The sequence below is a fragment of the Mandrillus leucophaeus genome, unplaced genomic scaffold (genome assembly GCF_000951045.1).
Source record: "Mandrillus leucophaeus isolate KB7577 unplaced genomic scaffold, Mleu.le_1.0 Scaffold293, whole genome shotgun sequence".
In the NCBI taxonomy this organism is placed as follows: Eukaryota; Metazoa; Chordata; class Mammalia; order Primates; family Cercopithecidae; genus Mandrillus; species Mandrillus leucophaeus.
In genome coordinates, this window is record NW_012103065.1 from 439,890 (window position 1) to 450,795 (window position 10,906).

At 32.3% G+C, this 10,906-nt stretch overlaps 1 pseudogene; it reads right to left on the minus strand.

The window, feature by feature from the left end:
- Positions 1-488: 488 nt before the first annotated feature.
- LOC105543923 lies at positions 489-1,124 on the minus strand (annotated as a pseudogene).
- Positions 1,125-10,906: the final 9,782 nt, after the last annotated feature.

The window sequence follows — 10,906 nt, forward strand, 5'->3', positions numbered from 1 at the left end:
TTAAAAAAAAAAGGATTCTTTCTAAAAGAAGTATGCAATAGCTATTCAATACTGCAGGAGTGGTTACATATCTAAGTGATGGAAATGAGCAGTGCTCTGCTAACTCTGTTTTAGTGTAACAACCTTCTGTTTGGTCACTGAGTTCTAATTTCTCATGCTAGCAGCCAAACATGTACTCTATTGCTTTGGATACAAGACTCTCATTGTTTTTAGATGTTTTTCTGTTAGAAATAACCTGATTGTCACTAATAGAAGCTCTGTATGCGTAGAAAGAGGTCTCAGTGTAGAAATTCTAGGAGTATTTCCAGGTTGTATTGGTTTACCTAAGGTTTTGATTGGTGATGTAAAGGCTGAAGATGGAGATGATAAAACACATCTGTCACCGTTTCTGTAACACTTGCATCAAAACATGGTTGTTCACCAATCATGATGAATTATCTAAAAATTATCCTCTCTTTGCTTAAGGCTTTCTAGGCCTACAGTTTAGATTAATAACAAATATGCAATTTCCTGTGTGTTAGACATAACATATTTTGAGATATTCCCATATTATGCAAATTATAATATATAAAAAGCAGGTGCTTGAGGAAACCCAAACACAATCACTCAAGTGTCACTGAGGTGACCTTCTGAAATCAGAGGATCTCCTTGAGTATAGGATCCAAGTGGGCAGGAGATAATGTTGTCTTTCATGGCTGACCAATATATGCTAGACTAAATATACTTTGCCTGGTTGCAGCAGTAGTTGTCTTAACTCCAAGAGGACTCTGCATTAATAAAATGTTTGACTCTCTTCTTGAAGTTAAAAGTGTTGTTCCAAGCCCTGGTCTAGAAATTTCATTTTACATATACTTCTAACTGGTGGAGCTCCACTTTTATCTTTATGAGCTGGTGTAACTGGCTATGGCGGTGATGAGCCACCTGCAAGTAAACGTGATCTCATTTCCATTACTCCTACTGGGACCACTAATTGATTGAACTTATAGAGTCACTGGAAAATCCATCATTAAAAAGACAAGTAAGAACTGGACATTACCTCCTGGCTTTGGAGATGTGGATGAACTCATCGTCACTGGTTCAGATCCCAACATGGGCACATGTGGTTCCATAGCAAAGGCTGCCATTGTGGTAGGAACTACACTAATCCTGGGACCTTGAGAGTTGTAAGCATTCTTTATATCTTTTTCTAATTTATGTGTTTCGAATATTTTCTCTTAGGTTATAGCTTGCCATTTCATTTCTCCACTATGTCTTTAGAATAATATGTTTTAAATTTTAATTAAGTCCAATTTATAATTTTTTTAAAAAAAAATTATGGTTCATTGCTGTTGTTTCCTATTTAAGAAAACTTTGATCACCAGGAGGTTGCAAAGATTTTCTCTTATTTTTTTCCCCCAGAAATATTATAGCTTTTGGTTTTATATGTAGGTCTACGATTCACTTTGAGTACATTTTTATGCACAATGTATGATGAGAGATGCCACTAATTTATTTTTCCGTATGGGTATACAGTTGATACCACATTTCTTGGATTGCCTAGAGAGCAATGTTCTCCATTGATCTATATATTACTTTTCTCAAGGCCCATGGTCTTGATTACTCCACTTTTAGAATATGTATTGAAATCATGTACAGTAAAACTTTCTCTACTTAGTTCTTTTTTTGAAAAAAATGCTATATTCGTTTTTTTGCGTTTTCATATAAATTTTAAAATCACCTTGTTAAATTCTACAAAGAAGGCTTCTGCAATTTTGATTGTCTCCTCAATTGTTCAATTGCCAAAAAAATTATGCCCCTATTATTTTTGCTTTATCTTATAGTCTTCTGGGATTTGATACTTGCTGACTGAATACTTCGGGAAAGAGCAGCCCACCTGCTGCGGGTATACCATGTCGCATTATACCAGATACAACCTTTTTGTTCCTGACACAAAGCACTGAATTAAGTGCTAAGTGGTTGTGATAATACTGACAATATTTATATGCTTAGAAAATAGAGGAAGCAGTCATGATTTGACATCATTGAAACCTCTGCAGGGTGACAAGTGTTGAATTGCCCTCTGAAACTATTTTGGCACAGCTAGTGGATACTAGACATGTTCGGCCTCTAATTTAGTTTTCTTGCTTTATATATTGATATTTAATATATATCATATATATCAAAAATATAAATATGCATTTATATGTGTATACACATGCACAGACACACATATGTTTATGTATGTGTCTGTTTTCTATCCTTATGTCTGTTTTCTATCCTCAATCCTATTTTGGAATAAATAATTTCTGACAGGATGATGTTCAGCCTTTAGTTACATAATATGTTATATTACATAGTCCATTGAAACAAAATCTCTAGGTTTATCTATATTTTCTAGAAAGTTACTGATAGAGTTATACTGTGCATCTGGCAGAAATTTACAATGAATGATATTGAGAATTATTTTTGAGAATTTATAAATAGTTTAATTATTCATTATAATTGTTTGCTTTTCCAAGAAGCAAACACAGCATCAAATGATGAACTTCTATAGGTTTATTAATTTCTGCATATTCAGCCCCATAATTCTTATGAGGAATTTTTATCACAATCTTCACAATTTCATGGTGTATATTAATTTCTTTCACGCTTTTGGTTTTGTTAGGGTAGTCTGAGATTCTATGATCATTAAAAACTGTATACTTGTTCACTAAAGAGCCCTAGAGTAAGAATACCTTTTTTTGTTTTGTTTTGTTTTGTTGTTTTGTTTTTTAGAGTTTTGCTCTTATCACCCAGGCTGGAGTGCAATGGCACGATCTCGGCTCACTGCAACCTCCGCCTCCCAGGTTCCAGCGATTCCTGCCTCAGCTTCCCAAGTAGCTGGGATTACAGGCATGCACCACCAAGCCAGCTAATTTTGCATTTTTAGTAGAGATGCAAATGTTGCTCAGGCTGGTCTCGAACTCCTGACCTCAGGTGATCCGCCCACTTCGGCCTCCTAGAGTGCTGGGATTACAGGCGTGAGCCACTGCACCCGGCTAAGTACACCTTTTTCTAACACCTTTTAAAGGGAACCAAAGGCATCAAATATACTTATAAATTTTATGCAATTTTGTATAAAAGAAACTAGACTGGTGTATATACAAGTGCAATATTTTTAGAGGAAAGATGGGCTGTTGCTCATGTTCATGTTAGCTGACTGGCCCACTATCTTCTGGTTTCATATTATCTATTTTTTATTTATGTTTTCTCTGTTTATCAGAGTTGTTTACAATCTACAAAATATCAGAAAGAAATTCAAGGGCATTTGTTATACCATATATTTCATTATGTTACATAACCAATGTAACAATAAGTCCAAAATCAAAACTACAAAACATATTCTGGAGGTAGAGTGCAGGTAAAATATAAGTATTATTGGAAATAAAGGGATATCTTCCACCAAAAGAATCATTTTTTGTTGTTGTTGTTATGAGGAAATTAAGACTATAGCATTGGAAAGAACATAATAAGACAAGTTCTTGGGCAATTTGACAGTTTTGTTTAACACGTAGAGCAAATCTGAATATATCATCTATCTCACCTACTTTTACTGTCTGCTATTATATTTTTCACCGTGATGCGATACTTAGATAAAAGACATTTTATGGTAAAAACATTTTTTGGTCCTCTATCTAATATGGCTTCAGTGATGGTGCACAACTTCATTAACATGTCAAGAAAATATACATGAGAGGGCGTTTCAATAATTACATATGCTCAGTTTGAATTCTTAATATGTAGGGGGAAGAGAGAACTATAATTTTTTTTTCTTAATGCTGAATCTTTTATTGCCTCAGCTATTTATCATCTGGGAGAACTGAGAATGAATTCACATAAGGTAGTTTGAAGTTAACACAAAAGGAAATAATTTATAGTCATGTAACATACATACAACCATTTATTTTTTAGTAATTATTATCTTTCCTTAACTGTGGTATTTATTTTTTGTCTGTGAGCTTGAAAACACTTATCTGGTACTAACTGGTAGAAAGTCAGTTGCCAAAGAACCATCTATTATGAGAAGGTATATACTTAATTATTTTCTTTTGTAAATCATGATCGAAGGGGAAAAAGAAATGGAAACAATAGCTCTTGAAAGTCATTGCAAAAACAAATTTATACAACTTCTACTTCCAGCCAAGACAGACTAATAGAAACATGAGGAATACTCTCTTGCCCCAAGGAACTTAAAACTAGAAAAAAAATGATGCTCTATATTACAACTTACCAAATTGTGCACTTTAAATGAATGCAGGGTTTATTTTTAGATTTATCTGTCAAGAAAACTATTTGTAAAAATACCTTGAGCTCTAAATCTCTAAATCTATATTATGTGTAGTTTAGCCATGAATACTTTTCCCACTGAAGTCTGGATTCAGCAAGAGTTTCATGGTCTTATCTGGGATACAAGTATTGTTGTTCCAAAAAGTCTTTTTAATTTTGGATGTTTCCTTCACAAAGAAATGATAAATGTTTGAGGGCATGGATATGCTAATTACCCTTAATTGATCATTACACATTGTATACATGTATCAAAATATCACTCTGTGTGTACCCCTATAAATGTGTATAATTATTACATGTCGATTTTTTATTTTTTTATTTATTTTTATTTTTTTGAGACAGAGTCCAGGCTATCCTCGAGGCTGCAATGCAGTCGTGCGATCTCAGCTTACTGCAACTTCGCCTACCTGGTTCAAGTGATTCTCCTGCCTCAGGCTCCCGAGAGGCTGGGATTACAGGCACCCACAAACACACGTGGCTAATTTTTGTGTTTTTCGTGGAGACAGGGTTTCACCATGTTGGCCAGGCTGGTCTCGAACTCCTGACCTCAAGTGATCCACCCACCTTGGCCTCCCAAAGTGCTGGGATTACAGCTGTGAACCACTGCACCCAGCCCTACATGACAATTTTAAAACATAAATAATTAATTTTAAAATGAGTTTCAGACATTAGATCATGTGAACATATTAATTACGTAAACTACTTTTGCCCAACTTTTTTATGAATCATTGCTTTAAATTATGTTGTCACAAGCATGCAAGATGCTCACTGCTATTGAGTGAATTGCATCACCCTCCAAAGTCATCTGTTGATGCACTATACCCCAATGTGTTAATATTTGGAGACAGGCCTTTGGTGGTATTACGTTTAGATGAGATCATGAGGGTGGAGTCTGCATGATGCGATTGGTGCTCTTATAAGAAGAGACGCCACAGAGGTTCCTCTTCCTCCATCCTGTTAGAAGGCAGGAAGAGAGCCTTCACCAGACCCAGAACATGCTGGCAGCCTGATCGTAAACTTCAAGCTTCCACGTCTATGAGAAACTTTCTGTCGCTTAAGACAAAAAATAAAGTCTTTTCAGCTCTTCACTTTGCCAATAACAGCACACATCATTTTAGTCTCAATATAAATTGCTGAAATGAAATTATTTATCAATTCATAAAGAGGTTATAAAATTCAGCATTAAAATACTATTAAAATATACTTACGTGTTTATCAATTCTCAGGATTTTATTGTTATAAGACTTACATGTTAACTCACTGGGGGCTCAGAGACTAATAAATTCAGTTCAGATAAATCCTGGAGTGGCTTCACTCACATGCATTCATACTATTCAATTATTATTGGCAGAAAATTAGGCTACAGCTAATTGCATGATTTGGTAATTACTTGCATTAGTCCTTTCTCCCTTTTATATAATGTCTGCATTTAGGAGTGAAATGTATTACTGCATCATCATAGTTAACAAACAGCCAAAACAGTAATAGTTGTTTATATGCTAATCAACTAAAGTAGTCTCTTGTTTTGTTTTCTGAGATAGAGAAGTTGGTAAATTTTATGAGTATTTAAATATGCAAGCACTTTGGCAGCTTCTTTTGAGTAATAAATTAGACAATAGCGAACAGCATAATGTATTCTGGTTTTCTTGACACTTTGTGCATTAGAACAAAACGATTTGAAATTTGCAAATTATTGAATTTTGGTATGCTCTTAGATTAAAATTATTTCATTTGTTTAACTCTTGATGGTTCTATATTTGTAGCAATTAGTAATTAATTCAATAACTTATTTTTTTTGAATTATATCTTGTTTTCTTTGTGTTAGATTCTAACACTTTCAGAATGAGTAAGATAGTCCCTACCCTCAAAGATTGCCTGTATGGTGGGAGAACTATATATGCCAAATACTGTAAGACAAGTACTACGGTACAGAGAAGCATGCAGGGAGACACTGTTTAGCTGGTGGGCTTGGCAAAATTTTAATTAAAAAATGCTTATTTATTTTAAATAATTAATGATTAATTTTTTAATGATTAAAATTTAATACCAAATTCAAATAATATCTGCTTCCTCATCTGTTCTCTACCATGTTGTCTTCACAGAAGCAATAACTTTTATCTGTTTTACATCTTTTGACAATTACAGCTATATTCTTATCATCAATGTAGTGGGTTTTTGTGGTCTCTTAGACATTATTTATTTAGTTTCTGATAGAACACATACTTAGATTATTTATCACCTTCTTTCCCTTCTTTTCGCAGCAACGATTCTTCACTTAGATATAATTCTACCCTTTAATTTCAAATGGAATACTTAAAACTCTAGTTTTTACTCCATTAACCATAGGCTTTTTCTTTGGCTCCTCATTTATAAAAGGGAAATATTAGCACTTTCACCATTAGAATCTCTGCTTTCCCTGTGTCCCACCTCCTAACTTTGATCAGCTATACTCTTAGTGTAATGTGGTCGATGTTCATAGCATTTAATCCCTTTGTAAGTTTCCATGCTCCTAAGTTGGAAATAATCACTCTGAACAATCTGTGGGACAATGCATGTAAAAGGATTTAGAATAGTACCTGGCCATGGGAAATGTTCCAGCAGTGGAAAGATTTTCTTTGCATTTATATAAAGCTAAGTAACTAGTACAGAGAATGACACATGTTTGGTTTTAATAACTTTTATTTTCCTCCATAATTCTCATCTCTTTCTCCTATTTAAAGATAGCAAAATATAAATTACCTCAGATGTGACATTTAATATTCTTATTACGTACAAATTAAGATTTAAAAGTTTGACTACTAAAGTTTATGTAACCATTATTCACTAATTTATATTTAAAACAAAAGTATATAATATTTTATAGTTGTAATATTTTATAAGCTATACATAAATCATATCGGAATTCACTAGTTATCAAATTTTTATGCTATGCTAATCTGTTATTTCAATATTCTTAAGATAGTAAAGTCATAGTGATACTTTCCTTTTCCAATTCAAATAAATGTTACAAAGTTAAAAATTAAAATCATACTACATAGGTAATCAATTATATTAAATTTCTACTTAAAATATTTTTATCTTATATACTTAAATTGAGTTTTTAAATTTTGGTTTTATCATCATTTATGTAAAAATATACTATATTAACTGCCATTCTGAGCTTTTAAGTGGATATATAGTTATGTTTAAAATTAATATCTTGGAATGATGGTTTCCATCTGTATCCATGTCGCTACAAAGGACGCAAATTCATCCTTTTTTATGGTTTCATAGTATTCCATGGTGTATATGTGCCACATTTTCTTAATCCAGTCTGTCACTGGTGGACCATCATTCTCAGCAAACTATTGCAAGAACAGAAAACCAAACACCGCCTATTCTCACTCATAGGTGGGAATTGAACAATGAGATCACTTGGACATGGGATGGGGAACATCACACACCGGGGCCTATTGTGGGGAGGGGGGGAGGCGGGAGCGGGGAGGGATAGCATTAGGAGATATACCTAATGTAAATGATGAGTTAATGGGTGCAGCACACCAACATGGCACATGTATACATATGTAACAAACCTGCACGTTGTGCATATGTACCCTAGAACTTAAAGTATAATTAAAAAAATTAATATCTTGGAATTTGAGCACTACAACTTTATTTTAATATATACTTTTAATTTTCAAATGTATTTGACCTGGCTAGTTCCAGTCTAGCACATGTTCATATAGTCACATTAATATTTTTGTATTCATCATTTAAAATGGCATTTGAAAATCTGAAAATATAGTAAGGACATAGTTCATATTTTATAACTGGAAATATCTTAGAATTACAATGTAGTGTTCTGAGGTCCCAGAAATAGAGGATTTCCATACTATCATGGGTTAATGGATGGTATTGGTTTAAATGAAATATGAAAGCTTTGATTTACCTTTAACTTGTATAAGTTATTTTCTAAAACTAGTTTTATTATAATTATAAAGGCAATCCATGTACCATATGAAATATAAGAAAAATTAGTACTGACATGCATGATAATATATAGTTTCATTACTCAAAGAACAACACCATTAATATTCATAAAAATTACCTTCCATTTGTTTTCCCTAAGAAAAAGACATACCTTAAGGTAAATGAAATATCATATATAATATTTTATGTCTTACTTTTCAATTAATGTTATGGCCCCCATATCTCCCCACAATAAAAATTATTTTTGGATTCCACTTTCAGGCATAGTAGTCTACACTGTGGTTACACATTAATGTGTTTAACCATTTCCTTGATTTTGGATATTTTGATTGTTCCCAGAGTACGCTTTTGAAAAATAGTGTTATGATTATTTTTTTCTATTAATGTTTCTAGAATAAATTCCCAGAAGGAGAATTATAGGATCCAAAATTATTAGACTTTTAAGATTTCTTTAAAGTTTTTCTAAATTTCCTAAAACGTTTTATCAGTTTTTAGACACATTAACAGTGTTTGTCAAAGTTCATTTTACTTATCTCTCTGCAATATTGGTTAATTTATTTTTAACAATTTTTAACAACATTGGTTAATTTAACACTTGAAATATGAACATAGACATCTCATTGTTATGATGTATATTTAGTTGTTTACTAATATGGCAGAATCAAAAATATATATATATATATATATATGCAGCTGACATTACTGTTTTTACCAAAATTCATTTGCCGTCTACTTTTAGAAATATGAAAAGATTATAGTTTTTTATCCTCTGGAAGTTATAGATGGCCCTATGTCCTGCCAACTGAAATATACTTTATTAATCTGCCTACCTATTATATTTTAGTTACTTTAACTCCATAATTTATTTTTATCTAAGAGATATATTCCCCCATCAATCTCATTATTTCCTTTTCAAAATTTTCTAAGCCTGTCTTTCATGTTTATTTTTTCATTTTTATGTTAATATTATTTTAAAACTTTGTAAAATTAAATACATAATTTTGCTTAAAATTATATTGGCAAGAATAATGTTTTTAAATTACAAATAACAATTATGCTGAAATTGTATTTTGATTTGAAAAGAATAGCTATTTCAATAATACTCTCATTGTATGTCAGTACTTAATACAGATCCTCCAGTTTCAAAGTAGAATATTTTTGTAGGTGTTTTATAGTGCAATACATTCTTCACTAATATCTTGCAATAATTTTTTGTTTTGTTTGTCATTATGAACAGTAGATTATGTTTTCCAACAGACTTTTAATCAATATTAATTATTGGATGATTATTACTTTTTGTAACTATAATTTATAAAGTACTGCTAATTTCTAATGATTTTCAATAAATTATTTTGAATTTTCTGGCAATGTAATTATTTTGTCTGTGATACTAAAATTTTGATGCTCTCTAACATTCATTTTTATTATTTCTGGCTCAAATTTTATTTCAATGGCTTAAACTTTTAGAAGATGCATTAAGTAAATTGTTGATATAAATCAAAGTTGCTTGCTCCTTAATTTTGTTAGAAATGTATCAAGTACTTCCATCTTAATTCATGTATTGTTGGTAGCTTTAAGATATACAGAGAGGCATTTTAGCATAATGATTATACTTACGGACTCTGAAGGCAGTGTGCTGAAATTTAAATCATGATCAACTTAAACTCTGTCCTATTTTTCTCTAATAGAAGAGTGTTAATAAATGAGAAAAACTAAGAATGATAGATAAAAAAGACAAAGTGTAGTGCCTGGGTCATATTAAGAATGCAATATATATTAACTATTTTTATTATAATGTTTTCCCCAAGTCTTTGTTTTTGTAGGCACCCCTTTCTCCTGTATCACAAATCTTTTGTAGAATCTCTTATCTCAGAAAAAAAAAAAATACGTTTTTTACCTTAGAGTCCCCTCTAAACACTGTCCCATATGAATGTTATCCAGTTTTCCTAAAACAATTACCTGCAATTCTTGTCTCAGAACTCCTCACATCCCTTTTACTCTTCAACTCACTGCTATCACCACTGCTTAAAAACAACTGTTCTTGTAAACATGTAAGTCTTTCCTTATCTGTAGAGAATTGTTCCAATACCCCCAATGGATGCCTGAAACTACAGGTAGTACCAAGCCCTCTGTAAACAGTGTTATGTTTTTTCCTGTACATGCCTATGATAAAGTTGAGTTTATAAATAAGGCACAATAAGAGATTAACAACAATAAATAAAATAGAACAATTAAAACAATATGCCAATATCACTACTCTTGTGTTTTAGGGCCATTGTTAAGCAAGATAAGGGTTACCTGAACCCAGCATTGTGATACCACAATAGTCAATCTATGACCGAGATAGCTACTAAAGGACTTACGCCTGGTAGTGTGTGCAAGGTGAATACCATGGGCAAAAGAATGATTCATATTCCGGGCATGAGGGAGTGGTACAGGAAGGGATTTCATCATGCTACTCAGAAAGGTGCCATGCAATTTAAAACTTAAAAATTGTTTATTTCTGGACTGTGTTGACCTTGGGTAACTGAAACCATGGAAAGTGAAACTGAAGATAAGAGAGGACTACTGTATTGCTAATGATCTCCATCAATCCAAATCCAATGGCTACCTTTATCCTCATTTCACTTGA